The sequence below is a fragment of the Ovis canadensis genome, chromosome 14, assembly GCF_042477335.2.
Source record: "Ovis canadensis isolate MfBH-ARS-UI-01 breed Bighorn chromosome 14, ARS-UI_OviCan_v2, whole genome shotgun sequence".
In the NCBI taxonomy this organism is placed as follows: domain Eukaryota; kingdom Metazoa; phylum Chordata; class Mammalia; order Artiodactyla; family Bovidae; genus Ovis; species Ovis canadensis.
Window position 1 is genome coordinate 77,172,153 of NC_091258.1, and position 18,482 is coordinate 77,190,634.

General features: G+C 46.5%; 1 pseudogene; it reads right to left on the reverse strand.

The window, feature by feature from the left end:
- Positions 1–271: 271 nt before the first annotated feature.
- On the reverse strand, positions 272–7,760 carry LOC138419311 (putative killer cell immunoglobulin-like receptor like protein KIR3DP1; annotated as a pseudogene).
- Positions 7,761–18,482: the final 10,722 nt, after the last annotated feature.

Genomic DNA, 18,482 nt, shown 5'->3' on the forward strand with positions numbered 1-18,482 from the left:
CTCAAACAGAATTTACTTCATCTTCCTTTGGCCAACATGCATTGCTTTGACTGTTGTTTCATGGAAAGCATTTTGTTTTAAATATAGCAGTGTGCACATGTCAGTCTTAAACTTCCAATCTATCTCTCCCCCCATCCTTCCCCTCTGTAACTCTAAGTTTGTTTTCCAAGTCTACAAGTCTGTTTCTGTCTTATAAACAAGTTCATTTTTGTTAACTATTACTGAACAGAGGTTTTTTTTTTAATTGGCTTTATTTTATTTTAAACTGAATAATTTGAAGACTCAACTTGCAAATTTTTATGCTTTACTAGAAATTTTGAAAAAGTAGGATGATCATGGTAACCTACCCTGTATGTGCAATTGATCAGAATACCTTCTCTCAAAAGGATAGATTGTTAAAATAGAGTATTAGAATAGCCAGGGGATTACTAAGAGGTGGTGGTATTTTTGAAGACGATCCTATAATTCTTGGACTCCACTGTTCACCTCAGAGCTGCTGGGCTGCTTTGGAGGAGGAGAAGGAGTGCCCACGGAGGAACCCCTTTAAACAGAGATGTAGCTCTTCATTTATAACACTCTGTGTGCTCAAAGGATGGGGCCAGGTCAGGGCTCAGCATGGACTTGGTTTACATCGAATTCCTCATAGATACTGGGCTCGGTGGAGAGGTGCATAAGGCTCAGGGGAGTGGGAGTGAACTGTCTCTCAGAGAGGGTCCCATGGTTCAAGTGGACGATTATCACGTCCTCTGCTGGTGGGTCTGGAGAGGAAGAAGACGTGAATGATGGAATGACATGTGATTTTTGAAGGCTGGGGCATTGGGCATTGCAGGAGCTCGGGCTTTGCAAGGGTTTGGCTGGGAGGATCCACCTCGCCATTCACTGTTCTGTCTTCCTTGGGCTCTCCTTCCATGAAGGAAACATCTGAGAATGGAAGAGAGTCAAGGCTCTTTGGGGTGGAGGCAGTTATTCCAAATCTGCGTATCTTTGATGTGGACATCAAAGCCAGAAAAAGGCAGGGGTGTGCTCCAGGTGTTGAGATTGTCTACTCCACTAAGTTAAAAAAAGAAACAATACACCCATCCCATTTACAATCCATCACTGATGGACTCTCTCAGTAGACTGTGCAAACCCACGGATCCCATCCTTCTATTATGGATTATTCTCTGATGCATATCAGCAGATTCCCAAGATCATAAAGGGGAAAAGAGATGGCTGTGTTTGAAGGGAAGAACAGGGCTTAGAATGTCCCTGGTGGCCCAAGGATTAAGAGTCAACCTTCCAGTTCAGAGAGTGTGGGTTTTATCGCTGCTGGGAGAACTGAGATCCCACATGCCTTGAAGCAACTATCTCAATGCTGCAACTGCTGAGCCCACGAGTTCTGGAGCCTTGAACTGCACGAATGAGGATCCCCCATGCTGCACCTGAGACCTGATGCAGCTAAGAATAAATTAACACATATTTTCATAAAAAGAACATGGTTCCATCGTCCTCTGGAAGATATTCCCTCAGGGATTACAACAATGGAAATCAGTTTTTAACCTACAGGGAGTGAAAACGCCATTCTCTGCTATGAGCCCACCTCCCCCTGGGTCAGATGACGCTGTGCTTCCCTCCTTCAGACTTACGATTGTGGGTAGAATACCAGCAACAGTTTGGCTCTTCATACTTACTTTATGGGTAACCAGTGACAGACAAGAACAGCGAGGAAGATGCTGCTATAGATGAAGGCTACGGAGAGCCTAAGGAGAAGGTGCAGCTGGCTGGAGTGGCCTTGAGGAAGCCGTGCTGCTGCCAACAAGCCAACGGAAGAAGATCTGGTTATTCGTTGCATACACCCTGCCCCTACACGCAGGAGTTCTTGTATCCTTGTGTCAAAGTGTGTCAGCAGCTCTCAACCTGATCAGTATGGTCTCCACTTCCCAGGAGGCACCAAAGCATCCAGGAGAGATGCTAGCAGTGGATGGAGTAAGGAGGCCATGCAAGACCAGCAGAGGTCTGAAACCAGGTCCCCCGGGCTCCCATGCAGTTTTTCTCTGCTGCCCGTATGACAAGGCATGGGGATTTTGCATGAATGGGGGCTGCTTTAATCCTCCATACATTTCCCCCTCCATCCACATAGACCTCGAATGGAATCCTCAAGAAGACACAACACTTCTATTACTGAACTGTGGAATGTTTAGTTCATAAACACTAGCAGAGGAATAGCGCATACTGAAGGTGCTCCCTAAAATCTTCTGCTTGTCCCCCGTCCTTCCCCAAAGATGCTGGTGGATCGAGGGTGAGCAGCTACCTTAAGCATGGGGTCAAGTCGCTCTGTCTGGTTTGTTTAATTTAGAAATTCCGAGTCCCAGAAGATCAGAAACTCAATGCCCCCTCTGGCTTTAATGCAGACCATGATCTCAAATGCTGACATGACAGGGACGTTTAGGAGCCCAAAGTCACAGAGCTGGGAAGTGGTAGAACCAACACTTACACAGAAATCCTCTGTCTTCTCAGAAATTTGCTGAGAAAGGAGACCATCTTGCTTACCTTCTGTGGTGTGTGGCTCCATGCTTGACAGGCAAGTACTTGTAGTGGTTCCCAGGGGGAGAAAGTCAGAAGGGGTGAACAGTAACCTTCCTTGCCCCACCAAAGGAAGACTCTTGTTTCTGGAAAGTTGACCTACTGCCTGTCCTTGACTCTGTCATCCCTCAGAGCACTGATAGCAGAGGGGAGAGCTTGTGGTCCCTCACGATGAATGTGTTGAGTAGACCCTCAATCCTGGAGAAGAGAAGGTGGAAGGAGGTGGGAAGGATATGTCTGACAATGAAAGACAGCTGTAAGCAAGAGACATCCTCTCTGCACCAGGAATGAGTATCAATGCTCCTTAATTGGAAAATCACCTGTATGTCAGAGGTGCTAACGGGAAAACACTAAGAGCAAGGGTACAATGCAATCTCGGATCCTCTCGAATGAGCCCAGCCTCTCCTCCTCCTAGGTCTACCCTGACCCTTTTCTTTTTTGCCTGGATAGATAGGACTCTGCTGTGGAGCATCCATACAGGAGGTGGAAGAGGGTTGAAATGCCATCTACCATCTCTCTTCCTCTCTGGTTCTCATTGCCTCCGTTTCTCCAGAAGCCCTAAGGTCTCCTGACACCACCATGAAGACCTTGAGAAGGAGCTCAGTGATACAGTAAGATATGGAAAAAGCCAAATGGCCTTCTTGACCACCACAATGAGATTTAGTGTATTGTAAACATGGGACTCTTCATGGGTTATCCAGGCAAGAATACTGGAATGGATTGCCATTTCCTCCTCCAGGGGATGACCTTTAGTCAGGACTCTTCACTATGACCCATCAGCTTGGGTGGCCCTGCACGACTGGCTCATAGCTTCCCTGAGGTAAGAAGGCCCCTTCACCACTACAAGGCTGTGATCCATGAGGAGGAGATAGTGAAGGACAGAGGAGTCTGTCGTCCTGCAGTCCACAGGGTGGCAGAGAGTTGGACACAACATAGCGACTGAACAGGAAGAACAAAGCAGGGGCCAGGAAGAGGCTCCTCACCTGTGACAGACAGGAACAGTGGGTCGCTGGAGTCTGACCACGAGTAGGGAGAGCGAGTGAAGGAGCCGTAGCACCTGTAGACCCTGCTGTGGGCTGGAGTCCCAGGACCCAGAGGGAACTCTGCCTGGAGTGCTCCACCGGGGCCCCGCACTCCAGCATGCAGGCGCCCAAGGTTCCCCCTCTCCCTGAGCAGATGGAACTGGTCAAAGGCGCTCTTGGACCTGCAGACCAAGGTCACATTCTCTCCTGACCTCACCACGGGGCCCCCCTGGGCTGAGAGAGAGGGTTTCTTGGATCGACCTGGAAGGAGGAGACCTTGATCTAAGAGCACAAAGTAACTCTAGTCCTAAGTATAGGACTAAAGCCAGAAGTGTGCAACAAGAGAGGCACTGCAGTGAGAAGGCCGCCCACCGCCAGGAGAGAAAGATCACAGCAAGGGATACCCGGCACACGGAAAATTTCAGAAATAACTGTAAAAATGGGGTGTCATTTAAAATCCTCTTGAACAAATTAATAATTTTTAAAATGGATTGTCATTTAATGTCCTTTTTTAAAGAAAGAATATATGTATATGAATAACTAAATCACTCTGTTATCCAACAGGAATTAACAACATCTGAATTCAACTAGACTTCAACAAACATAAGTAAGATAAAATAAATTTTAATAATCAACCAGATGTGCCGTTCTCTTGAAATAAATGGACTACTAACTAAACAAACAGACTACTAACTACTGCTGGGACCATCAGAAAACATGGCATTGACCCAGAAGAAGAGATTATGGAGTGGAAATTGCCAGAATCTCATTCGATCTTTGATCACCTCTTTCTTGAGGGTGTGTTCAGCACTGCCCTGCCTACCCCCAGGGGCTGGAAGGGACTCCTCAGTGGGAGGGTTGGAGGGACCACTCCCCACTCTTTGTACAGAAGGACGAGTTAAACCAAGAGGCTGAGCAACTTCAAGATGCCAACCTCCATGTCGATCACCCAGGGGCTGGACTGCAGGGCGTCAGGTACCACATGAAAGCGGGAAACCAACCCCTGAACCAACAATCGCTGGCTGCCTGAGCAGGAAACTGCCCACGTCCCTGCTCTGGTACATTTTTCTCCATTGGTCGTTCTTTCACATTCTTGCTCCTTCGCTCTGTCACCTTCTGCGTCTCCTTACAACACAGCAGGTACCCTGTTCTCTTTTCCATTCTGTGTTCACACCTCCTCTCTCTGCATTGTTCCCTCTCCCGAGTCTGTGAATGTCTCTGCACGCCTGTCATTCTCTCCCGGTCCTGATGCTGGACTGGACACCAGACCTTCTGTGACACGGAGAGCAGAAGGGACTGGTCTGGTCACACTCACCTGCGATGATGATGTCCACGGGGTCGCTGGGGGCTGACCACTCATAGGGGGAGTGTCTGAGATAGCCATAGCATCTGTAGATGCCCACACTCGCCAAAGTCATGGGGCCAACGAAAAAGTCAGCTGGGGCATGCCCACCAGTGAACGTCCCTCCACGTGTCGGGAAACGCCCTGTGCTGCTTTTTTTCTGCAGGATAAATTTGTCAAGCTGCATCGCTGAGTGAAAGCGGAGTGTCATATTCTCTCCCACATGCACGAGGGGGCTGGGGTGGGCTGAGATGGAGGGTTTTGTGGACACACCTAGGAGCAAACAGGGTGTGAGCTTCAGTGAGTCACCACACCTTGGCGCCCCCCCCCCACCCCACATCTAAAGGTGTGAAAAACCTTGCCATGAAGCAGCAAAGCCAATTACCCTTCCCTTCTGTTATGTTGCATTTTCTTTAGCCTTGTTCTCGGGCTCTGGCTCATGCTTTTCTGTTTGTCTTTGCTCAAGAACTCCAGCCTCCTCTGTGTTTATTCTAAGCTCTTTAGCTGTTGGATCTGCTCTCAGCTTCATGCATACACACTCAGTCCCTTCAGCTGTGTCTGACTCTGTGGGGCCCCATGGGCTGTAGCCCACCATGCTCCTCTGTCCATGGGATTCTCCAGTTGAGAATACTGGAGTGGGTTGCAACGCTCCTACCTTCATCCCATCCCTATTATGCATGGGGGGGGGGTGCTGGGGTGGGTCTGCTTCTCTGGTATAATACATACTAGGTATAATACCTACCTGGCTCCCTTCACATTCATCTCCTAGAATGTGGATGATGATTGACAGGAGTTTGGGAAGGAGGTGGAGAAAAAAGTGAACATGTCCCCACCTGTGACCCCCTCTTCATGCCTGTGGATACATTCCTGGGCTGGCCTGGTCTTAACTGGACCCTAGCTCCTTCATATGGAATTAGCACTTCCTCCTGGGTGGCAGGTGCTGGATCTGGGTCCACCCTCAGCCTCCCAGTTGGCAGGCAGTGGCAGCATCTTGTCTAACTAATGCCTAGGGAGGCTCCTCCTTCCTGAGCCAGGGGAACGCATACCTCTATTCAACACCCTAAGTTTAAACTCTCAGACTTGGTTCTCTTTCCTTGGTTTGGTTCTGGCTGGGAATCCTGAGGACGTCTTTGGCTGCAAGGGCACGTCGACCTAGGGTAGGATTGCCTGCAGGCACGGCTGTCCCGGGCTGGGCTGCACCCCTCCTACCTGTGACCACAATCTGCAGGGGGGTCACTGGCATCAGACCACACAGAGAGAGACCTGAAGAATCCAGAACACGTGTAGGACCCAGCATGTTCTGTGGTCACCAAGCCAGGGTGAAGGTGTTGAAATGTTGTCCCTGGAGCTTGGGCAAACTGGTCCCATCTCTTTTCAATGGTCTGAATATCACAATGGAGGATTAGAGTGGCACCAAAGAGTCACATCTGTCCTAAGGGAACCACGGGGCTTGACCAGGCTGACAAACAGGGCTTCTCATATTCACCTAGGAAAGAAGGAGACACAAGCTTTGAGAGAAAAATAAGAATTATCTCCTCTCCCCACTGCCCTCGTGGGTGCTTCCCCTTCAATTCTTCCAACTCTCCTCCCCTAAAGTGCATCACCCTAATGCTCAGGGACACCTGGGGCCTGGGGACAGAGAGTGACATGGTCAACCCAGGACAGACATCTTGAAGTTCTAAGAATACGATTCTCTGACGTGATTCTTAGAAGAATCACTCCTTGGGTTAACAAAATGTTGAGAAACTTTCTCTCAAAACACAAAACACTGGGGATTTCCTGGCTGTCCAGTGGTTAGGACTCAGCACTTTCTCTGCCGAGGGCCCAAGTTGAAACCCTGATCAGGGAACTAAGATCCTGCAAGCTGCACAATGCAGGCAAGAGAAAACATCACCAAAAATTGATGCCTGGACAAGAAAGGAAAGGATTTCCCTGTTGCATTTGTTGTAGCTCAAATGGTAAAGAGTCTTCCTGCAATGCAGGAGAGCAGTCTCTGAGCTGGCAAGATCTCTCGGCCAAGGAAATGGCAACCCACTCCTGCATTCTTGCCTGGAGAATCCAATGCATAGAGGAGCCTGCTGAGCTACAGTCTGTGGGGTCACAAAGGGTCGGACAAGACAGAGCGACTAACACTAACACAACTAAGCAGTGAGAAAGCCACTTGCCTGCAAAGAAGGAGGTAAACCTTGACCCTCGCTCCTTTGTTAGGTAACCTACATCAAATGTGGCCCTGCCTGATGTCCAGACCCTTCCTGGGGTCAGCTCTAGTGGGTGCTCCTGCAGATCTTGTTGTTAAGGCTGGATGGAGAGGCCAGGAGCCACCTTGTCATAGAGGGGTCTGTGGGGTGCAGCCTCTTGCTCCCCTCTCATGATTGAAATGGCTCTCAGTGGGCCCAGGTCTCAGCTGCCAAACTTCACACTGTCCCTTCAGGTGCAGAGTCCAGAGCTGGCCTAAATTCTGGGGAGAGTGAAGATGAGTATCAAGGCCAGTAGGAGGACCTGGGATCCACAGGACACGCGGCTCTCACTGTACTCACAGTGTTCTGACCCCAGACCCACATTGTCCTCTGCATCAGCCCCAACTGCTCTGTTCAACAGAGAAATAAGGGATGGGAGGACTCACCCATGGCTGCCCAGATCCTCAGACTCACACAGAATCCTAGGAGGAAAACCCGTCAGAGATGGCTTGTTCTGATGGACCCCACATTCCTTGCACCCTCATCCAGGGAACCTGATCAGTGGTGTGAGGACCCCCTGTTTTCCCCCATAACCCTTCCTGACTCTGTCTTTCCAGACTCACCAAGACTCAGGAGGCTGAGGAGTGTGGGGCACATGGCTCTGCTTCTGTGAGACGGGAGGCAGAACTAAGCAAAGCTGACAGAGTCACAGGATGCTGAAGGCGGCTGGTACTGTTGGTACAGTCAGTCTGGCTCATGTCACATGGGAAGATGGCTAGCCTCTTCTCATGCCAGGGATGGAAGTCTGACCTGAGCCGCATCACTGAGCACACCTCATGACCTGAGCATCACATTTGTTTCCCTAAACACTGTAAACCTAAGAGGATTCAAACAGATCTTGCTGCCTTTAGGAAGTAGTAACTGTGCTTCAGTGTATACCATGCAGGATGCTTTCCCCAAGCTCATGATAAATCTCATTAACGTTAACGCTTTGCAGAAGAGAAATCATATGTACCCACGTCATGTTTCAGGCTCAGGGCAGGTTGCCAATTAAAAACTCATTAATAGAGACTTTGATTCTGCATTCTTATGAGAGGAACAGACATGCGTATTATGGCTCTTTGAAAATCTTACAGTATTCTACATTGTAATATATGTGATTAAGTAACTAACTAACTCTGTTAGTTTCAGATGTTCACAAAGTGATTCAGTTGTACAGATACATGCATCTATTGCTTTTCGATTCTTTTCCCATTTAGGTAGTTACAGAATATTGAGTAGAATTCTCTGTTTTACACAGTAGGTCCTTGATCATCCATTAAGATATAATCGGGTGTATATGTCAATCCGAAACTTCCAATCAAACCTCACCCTGACACTATCCCCCCTGGTAACCATAAGTTCATTCTCTGTAAGTCTGTTTTGTAAATAAGTTCATTTTTTCAGAAGTTACAATTAAGCGGTATCATGTGATTTTTGTCTTTCTCTGACTCTTCTTCATCTGAAACTAGTTCGTGACTGTGAGTGGAGACTTTGCACACACAACACTCTCTCTGTCTCTCTCTCTTCCTCCCTTCCCAATCCAAGGACCACACATGTACACAAAGATAACGTGTGTAAAGGTGACTGTGGTGTTTTTTGGGGAGGGGGATTTGATCTGCCTGAAAAGGTGGACCACCTTGCTTCCTAGATACTCAGATGAACACAAAATATGTCAAGGAGAGACTTCCAAGCTCCAGAATGCTTGAGTGAGGGGCGTGTCCACAACAATCAACTCCAAACTGGGAACTAATGGCCAGCTGTTTCAGGAGGCCAAGGGCAGACACACACCCAGTTCAGCTGTTGTTCATAGACAGGAAAGAACCTCAGTAAAGGCAGCAATTTCACACCATTTTGCTGTGGGTGGGGGTTGTTAATATTAGTGATGCTCACCCTTCTTAAAATGTCCTTTTATTTACTTAATATCATGTTTCAGAATTGATCTGTATTCTTTGTCATTTCAGTTTGTGCATTTTTACTGCCATGTAATGTTTCATTGCAGATATATAAACCACTAATTTTTATAAATAAAAAAGTGTATTGAAGTATAGTTCATTTCTGCCATACATCAAATTGATTCAGCTTGACATATATATTCTTTTCCATTATGATTTATGGCAAGATACTGACTAGAACACCTGTGCCATAGTTAAGACCTCATTCTTTATCCATTCTATGTGTAAAGAGATTTCATCTGCTCATCCCAAGCTCCCAGTCCTTCCCTCCTTGGCAACCACAAGCCTGTTCTCTATGTCTGTGAGTCTCTTCCTGTTTCATTGATATGCTCTTTTAGATTCCACATACAGGTGATATTCCATGAAAATTGTCTTTCTCTTTTTGTCTCCTTCCATTAATATGTTAATCTCCAGGTTCATCCATGCTGCTGCTAATGGCATGATTCCATTTTCTAAATGTCTGAGTGGTGTTCCATTCTCTGTGTGTATAAGCAGATACATCTTCTTTATCCATTCATCTCTCGATGGACAATTAGGCTGTTCCCATGTCTTGGCTATTGTAAGTTTTGCTGCTGTGAACATAGGGGTGCATCAGTCTTTTCAAGTTATAGTTTTTTATCAGATATATGCTCAGGACTCGAATTGTTGGATCTTAAGGAAAGTCTGTTTTTGGTTTTTTGAGAAACTTGCATACTGTTTTCCACAGTGGCTGCACCAGTTTTCACTCCCTGAAAAATGTAAGAGGGTTTCTCTCTTCTCCACATGCTCTCCAGCATCTATTATTCATCAACTGTCTAATGATGGCCATTATGATCGGTATGAGGTGGTACCTCCTTGCACTGTCGATTTGCCTTTCCTACTAATTAGCAATGCTGAGCATCTTTTCATAAGCCTGTTCACCATCTGCATATCTTCTTTTAAACCACAGATGTCAACTGTGAGAGTGACATCTATGAATTCTGTCTAAAATGAATGACAGCTCTGCTGATGTCTCTTGAATGTGCTCTGAATCCAACCTCACACTGCTTGTCAAGGGACAGTGTGATGAGGTTTTCAGGAAAGGAATAGTGACTTTATTTGGAAAGCCAGCAGACCAATGAGATAGTGAAATTGTGCCCCAAAGAATCATCTTACTTGAGTTAGATGGGCTTTTTGGGGAGCGAGACAGATGTTCAAACAGTGTTTACTGAATGTAAAATAACCCTAGCCCTTGGGGAAGAAAATACCAAGGGGAAGAGAGTCCAATACAGATTAAATACCCGCGTGTGAACTCACACTTTCACACTTACACACACACACTAAAAGAGGAGGAGGTGTATCTGGTTGTTGCAATGTTTTAATTAACTAATTAATGGTTGTGCTGGGTCTTTGTCGCTGCGCACAGGCTTTCTTTAGGTGTCGGAAGGGGGCAGCTCTTTGCTGTGGTGCAGGGTGTCACATTGCCATGGCTTCTCTTGTTGTGGAACACCCGCTCTAGGCACATGGGCTTGTAGCCCATGGGTTTAACTGCCCCGAGGCATGTGGAATCTTCTCGGTCCTGGGATCGGGCCCGTGTCCTCCACATGGGCAGGCGGATTCCCAACCACTGGACCACCAGGGAAGTCCTGTTGCAAGCTTTTTTTCCCCTTATTTAATTATTTTTAATTTAAGGACAATTGCAATACTGAGATGGCATCTGCCACACATCAACATGGATCAGCCATAGCTATACTTATCTCCCTTCCACTGTGGAAATCTTTTGATTCTGGAATCCTTTGTTCTTGAAGCTGTCCATGCAGGCCTGGTCATAATGTCCCTTTAAGCCGCTGACAAGACAAAAGGTTCTGTCTGTTCTGCCACTTTTTATCTCTATACGAATGGGAAAGTGTTATACCTTTCAAGTTCAGAGACTTGAGAAAGTTTAGGCCCTCAGCCATGTCTGACTCTTTGTGATCCCCTGGACTGCTGAGCCCGAGGCCAGGGCCAGTGGCAGGGAGGAGCAACCCAAGGAGCAGTGGCTACACAGGCGCAGGAGGGCCTAGAGTAGCTATCCCACATTCAAGGTCAGGAATGGCGGCGGAAAGGAGATACCCCTCGTCCAAGGTAAGGAGCAGCAGCTGTGCTTTGCTGGAGCAGCCGTGAAGAGATACCCCACGCCCAAGGTAAGAGAAACCCAAGTAAGATGGTATGTGTTGCAAGAGGGCATCAGAGGGCAGACACACACTGAAACCATACTCACAGAAAACTAGTCAATCTAATCACACTAGGACACAGCTTTGTCTAACTCAATGAAACCAAGCCATGCCTCCGGGGCAACCCAAGATGGGCAGGTCATGGTGGAGAGGTCTGACAAAGCGTGGTCCACTGGAGAAGGGAATGGCAAGCCACTTCAGTATTCTTGCCTTGAGAACCCCATGAGCAGTATGAAAAGGCAAAATGATAGGATACTGAGAGAGGAACTCCCCAGGTCATTAGGTGCCCAATATGCTACTGGAGATCAGTGGAGAAATAACTCCAGAAAGAATGAAGGGATGGAGCCAAAGCAAAAACAATACCCAGCTGTGGGTGTGACTGGCTATAGAAGCAAGATCCGATGCTGTAAAGAGCAATATTTCGTAGGAACCTGGAATGTCAGGTCCATGAATCAAGCCAAATTGGAAGTGGTCAAACAAGAGATGGCAAGGGTGAACGTCGACATTCTAGGAATCAGCAAACTAAAATGGACCGGAATGGGTGAATTTAACTCAGATGACCATTATATCTACTATTGCGGGCAGGAATGCCTCAGAAGAAATAGAGTAGCCATCATGGTCAACAAAAGAGTCCAAAACGCAGTACTTGGATGCAATCTCAAAAACAACAGAATGATCTCTGTTCATCTCCAAGGCAAACCATTCAATATCACAGTTATCCAAGTCTATGCCCCAACCAGTAATGCTGAAGAAGCTGAAGCTGAACGGTTCTATGAAGACCTACAAGATCTTTTAGAACTAACACCAAAAAAAGATGTCCTTTTCATTATAGGGGACTGGAATGCAAAAGTAGGAAGTCAAGAAACACCTGGAGTAACAGGCAAATTTGGCCTGGGAATGCAGAATGAAGCAGGGAAAAGACTAATAGAGTTTTGCCAAGACAATGCACTGGTCATAGCAAACACCCTCTTCCAACAACACAAGAGAAGACTCTACGCATGGACATCATCAGATGGTCAACACCGAAATCAGATTGATTATATTCTGTGCAGCCAAAGATGGAGAGCTCTATACAGCCAACAAAAACAAGACCAGGACCTGACTGTGGCTCAGATAATGAACTCCTTATTGCCAAAATCAGACTCAAACTGAAGAATGTAGGGAAAACCGCTAGACCATTCAGGTATGACCTAAATCAAATCTCTTATGATTATACAGTGGAAGTGAGAAATAGATTTAAGGGCCTAGATCTGATAGATAGACTACCTGATGTAGTATGGAATGAGGTTTAGGACATTGCACAGGAGACAGGGATAAAGCCATCCCCATGGAAAAGAAATGGAAAAAAGCAAAATGGCTGTCTGGGGAGGCCTTACAAATAGCTGTGAAAAGGAGAGAGGTGAAAAGCAAAGGAGAAAAGGAAAGCTATAAGCATCTGAATGCAGAGTTCCAAGGAATAGCAAGAAGAGATAAGAAAGCCTTCTTCAGCAATCGATGCAAAGAAATAGAGGAAAGCAACAGAATGGGAAAGACTAGAGATCTCTTCAAGAAAATTGGAGATACCAAGGGAACATTTCATGCAAAGATGGGCTCGATAAAGGACAGAAATGGTCTGGACCTAACAGAAGCAGAAGATATTAAGAAGAGGTGGCAAGAATACCCAGAAGAACTGTACAAAAAAGATCTTCACAACCCAGATAATCATCATGATGTGATCACTAATCTAGAGCCAAACATCTTGGAATGTGAAATCAAGTGGGCCTTGGAAAGCATCACTACGAACAAAGCTAGTGGAGGTGATGGAATTCCAGTTGAGCTGTTTCAAATCCTGAAAGATGATGCTGTGAAAGTGCTGCACTCAATAGGCCAGCAAATTTGGAAAACTCAGCAGTAGCCACAGGACTGGAAAAGGTCAGTTTTCATTCCAATTCCAAAGAAAGACAATGCAAAGAATGCTCAAACTATTGCACAATTGCACTCATCTCACATGCTAGTAAAGTAATGCTCAAAATTCTCCAAGGCAGGCTTCAGCAATACATGAACTGTGAACTCCCTGATGTTCAAGGTGGTTTTAGTAAAGGCAGAGGAACCAGAGATCAAATTGCCAACATCCGCTGGATCATGGAAAAAGCAAGAGTGTTCCAGAAAAACATCTATTTCTGCTTTATTGACTATGCCAAAGCCTTTGACTGTGTTGATCACAATAAACTGTGGAAAATTCTGAAAGGGATGCGAATACCAGACCACCTAACCTGCCTCTTGAGAATCTGTATGCAGGTCAGGAAGCAACAGTTGGAACTGGACATGGAACAACAGACTGGTTCCAAATAGGAAAAGGAGTCCGTCAAGGTTGTACATTGTCACCCTGCTTCTTTAACTTCTATGCAGAGTACATCATGAGAAACGCTGGGCTGGAAGAAGCACAAGCTGGAATCAAGACTGCCAGGAGAAATATCAATAACCTCAGATATGCAGATGACACCACCCTTATGGCAGAAAGTGAAGAGGAGCTAAAAAGCCTCTTGATGAAAGTGAAAGAGGAGAGTGAAAAAGTTGGCTTAAAGCTCAACATTCAGAAAACGAAGATCATGGCATCCGGTCCCATCACTTCATGGGAAATAGATGGGGAAACAGTGGAAACAGTGGCTGACTTTATTTTTTGGGGCTCCAAAATCACTGCAGATGGTGATTGCAGCCATGAAATTAAAAGACGCTTACTCCTTGGAAGAAAAGTTATCCCCAACCTAGATAATATATTCAAAAGCAGAGACATTACTTTGCCAACTAAGGTCTTGTCAAGGCTATGGTTTTTCCAATGGTCATGTATGGATGTGAGAGTTGGACTGTGAAGAAGGCTGAGTGCCAAACAAGTGATGCATTTGAACTGTGGTCTTGGAGAAGACTTTTGAGGGTCCCTTGGCCTGCAAGGAGATCCAACCAGTCCATTCTGAAGGAAGTCAACCTTGGGATTTCTTTGGAAGGAATGATGCTAAAGCTGAAGCTCCAGTACTTTGGCCACCTCATGCGAAGTGTTGAGTTATTGTAAAAGACTCTGATGCTGGGAGGGATTGTGGGCAGGAGGAGAAGGGGATGACCGAGGATGAGATGGCTGGATGGCATCACGGACTCGATGGACGAGAGTCTGAGTGAACTCCGGGAGATGGTGATGAACAGGGAGGCCTGGTGTGCTGCGATTGATGGGGTCGCAAAGAGTGGAATACTACTGAGCGACTGAACTGAACTGAACTGGGCTGCAACCTGCCAGGCTCCTCTGTCCATGGGGGTTCTCCAAGAAAGCATGCTGGAGTGGGTTGCTGTTTCCTTCTCCTGGAGATCTTCCCAACCTAGGGATCGAACTCAGGTCCCCTGCATTGCTGGGAGCCAGCACGAGGAATCCTGCCCATGGCAAAGGTCATGAGGAAGAGACCAGACAGGAAAAGGTGAGTCAGATCTTCAGGGAACCTCCCTGGATGTACTTGAGCATCTACTCCAAAACCAGAATCTGTCGGCTTTACTATATCATGCCTTTCACCAAGTCCTCTGACATTAAGAGGGGGCTGTCCCTCCACTACATTTTTCTGGAAAAAGTGAATTTAGAGCTTCTAGATAATAAGTCTCCTGGGCACAATAAGAGTGTTTCAATCCAAAAACCCCTCTGATGGCTTTCTAGCCTGCCTGACAGGTTTATCCAGACTCTTACAGCTAGGCATGTGATTGTCTACAGCCTCCCGACCTGAGAGGCACAGGAAGCTTTAAAAATTCTAGGAATGTAGGTCCTTCCAAAGAGTCAAAATCATTAGAATAGAACTGATTAAGGGTTTCATGTTGAGCCAATACTTGCTGCCAAGTTTTCATATCTTTTGTTTGTTGATATAGTTGGTATGTAGAAAAAAAAAAGGTAGTAGCCCTGGCATTAGCAACATTAGATCTTTGAGTTAAGTACTTTCTTTGTTATAACCCACTGCACCTTTGTTCTACAGGAATATAACTTTATTTAGTACTTTGAGGGTGATGCAAATTAAAGTAAAAACACTTTAAGGGAAAATGAGTTTTCCGGTTGATAGACATTTATCTAGGAAAAGAGCCATAAAAATGTTAACAGGCTTCTTGGCCAGAAGATAATGTAAATCACCTGAGACCTTTTGTATACGGGAAGGTATGCAAAAGGAAAGCCTGGTCTCAATAAGGGTCGGGACTGCTGCCCCTGCATAACTCTGCATATTCCATTATTTGTTTATGTACAACTTGGAAGAGACCCAACAGGCAAAGGCGAGTTGGATCTCAAGGGAACCTCCCTGGACCTACTCGAGCATCTACCCCCAAACCAAAATCTATCTGCCTTACTATATTATGGCTTTCAGGAACTCCTCTGACATTAACAGGGGGCTGTCCCCCCACCACCTTTTTCTGGAAAAAGTTAATTGAGAGCTTTATACTTGGTGTATATAAGCTGCCTTTGAAAATAAAGTTGTGGGTCTTGCGCTGATGCTTGGCTCCCCCATGTCGTTCTTTTCATAGTCTCCCTTTTGAGGCTGATTCCCATCTGGGGCATAGAGCCTCGCAGTGTCTACTTATTTGCCTGGGCTTCTAAGACTCACGCGAGAGGGAGCCCAAGGTGGGGTACCCTCCACTATTCAAGCGAGCACCTGCGGCCTACATAGATGGTGCAAGTCCCTTGTCTTGGGGTTTTATTGGCTTTCTATGTAAACCAAGGAATACAGCCTCTTTTCTCCTCTATTTTCTCCACTACACTGCTAAGTCACTTCAGTCGTGTCTGACTCTGTGCGACCCCATAGACGGCAGTCCACCAGGCTCCCCCGACCCTGGGATTCTCCAGGCAAGAACACTGCAGTGGGTTGCCATTTCCTTCTCCAATGTGGGAAAGTGAAAAGTGAAAGTGAAGTCGCTCAGTCGTGTCTGACTCTTAGCGACCCCATGGTCTGCAGCCTACCAGGCTCCTCCATCCATGGGATTTTCCAGGCAAGAGTACTGGAGTGGGGTGCCATTGCCTTCTTTGCCTCCACTACACTATTCTTTCCTAATCTCTCTTTATATCTCTGAACAAATAAATCTCTCCTCGCCGACGCCATCCCTGCTTCGAATGTCCTGGATCCACCAGGGCTGGACCCTGGTACTGCGTTGCAGGAAGATTCTTTATCATCTGAATCACCAGGAAAGCCCACCAGTAACATAATGTGATTCAGGATTTCCTCCCTCAGTTAACATTGCCATTGTTTTCCATTTACTTTTAACGTGGACATGGTGGGATTTTGGCATCAAGCTTTCACTATCAGTGTACCATAACACTGACGTAGAATATACCATAAATTTAAAAATAGAAGAATGAATACAATGCTAGATTTCTAATTTAAAAAAAGATATGCAACAAGCAACAAAGATTTACTGTATAGCACAGGGAACTATAGTCAATATCTTGTAATAACCTAAAATAAAAAATATTCTGAAAAATAATGTACACGTGTTTGTATAACTGAAAATCATCTTGCTGTGCACCTGAAACACTGTAAGTCAACTACACTTCAATAAAATATGTATTTGATGAGATAAAAATAGAAACAGTAAAATAAATAAATTTTAAAATGAAATGAAAGAATATGAAGTCACTCAGTCATCTCTGACTCCTTGTAACCCTATGGACTGTAGACTGGCAGGCTCCAAAGCTCATGGGATTTTCCAGGAAAGAATACTGGAAAGCATTGCCATTTCCTTCTCCAAATAGTGCAGGCCAACTGCAGCATACTCCCTGATGGTCTGTGTGCTCACTCTCACATTCCAACCCTGCATATGGTGTATTCACATGGGCACCCTGAGCTGCCCCAGAGTCTCAGCCCAGATGGTGAGTTTGTGGAAGGTCTCTGGAAGGAAGTCAGAGGCTGAGTCCCAGGACTTCCCCACCCCTCACTCCCCAGCTCAGCTCAGGAGCCCTTCCAGGTTTCACCAGCATCACTCTAGAATCCCAGTGTCGCAACCTTATCCCCCCACCAAGTTGCTCGGACTCAAGTGAGATATGGGTCCCAGGAGACCCTGGAGAACACACCTGCATGGATCGGGGTCCTTTGGCCCATACTCAGCCCTGGAAGTGAGAGATTTGACACCAAAAGCTTGGGCTGATTCTCTCCCCATCAGGTTCCCTGGCCCCTCCAGCTGCCCGAAACATGAGGTTCCCATGAACTGGGGGCAGGGTGGGAGTCCCGTGCCCTCCTGTGGTCCCCTCCCTGCCCTGCACATCTGGCCAAGGAGGAGAAGCTCAGAGCGGATGGAAGCTCAGAGAGGATGTCTGCAGCTCTGACCGCCCAGCTGCTCCTGCCCCCGCCCTGTACAGATGAGGAGACCACGGGGCCCTAGAGGACAAACAGGATGTGGTCACTGGGGGGCTGCCACCACCCCTCGGGTTCCCACGGCCGTGGACTCGAAGCAGGGGGCGGGCCCTCCATGGACCCAGCGCCCATGTCTCCAGGCAGGGCTAAGGAGGCATCTCAGCCCAGACCTGAAGTCTCAGCTCTTTCTCTTTCTGCCCAGTCTGACCACCTGCTCTTGAGGGTGGGGCCCAGGTTCTTGTTCTGAATCAGCCCTGGACAGTCTGGCTAAACTAGTACTCAGAACTTTATTTTCCCAGTCCCCTCCAGAAATGGAATTTACTTCTCATCTTCAGTCAGTTCATAAATTATTGCAGAGCACCTACTCTGTACCAGGCATTGGTGCCACACAGCAGAAATACACCCATGATCCAGGTAAACCCATCTTCTGTAGTTGGTTGAAGAATTCAGATTCTGAAGAATGTGGGCATCAAATGCTAACATTCAAATATTTTTTTAAAAGAAGATATATGGGGATAACTGGGATTCATGTTTACACTGTGAACATTCAGAAAAATGAAGATTATGACATCTGCTCCCTGCACCTAGATGCCAAAAAAAAAAAAAAAAAAAAAAAGGATAATTAGGGGGAAAATGAAAACAGTGACAGTAGCAACACAGGAGCCCCAGAATGTCTTCACTTTAAGCAATCCTGACATTTCTTGGTAAAAGAGTTCTTGGGTGGTTTAGGTCTAAGCCAGGAGAGACATCACACACAGAGAGCTCAATGAGCAACTAAAGCTCTGTGGAGCTTGATCTTCACCCCACTTGCCAGCTCAGTTCACACCGGGGTCGTCATTGTGTTATCCTCTTCATCCCTTCACTTGCTTGAGCCAA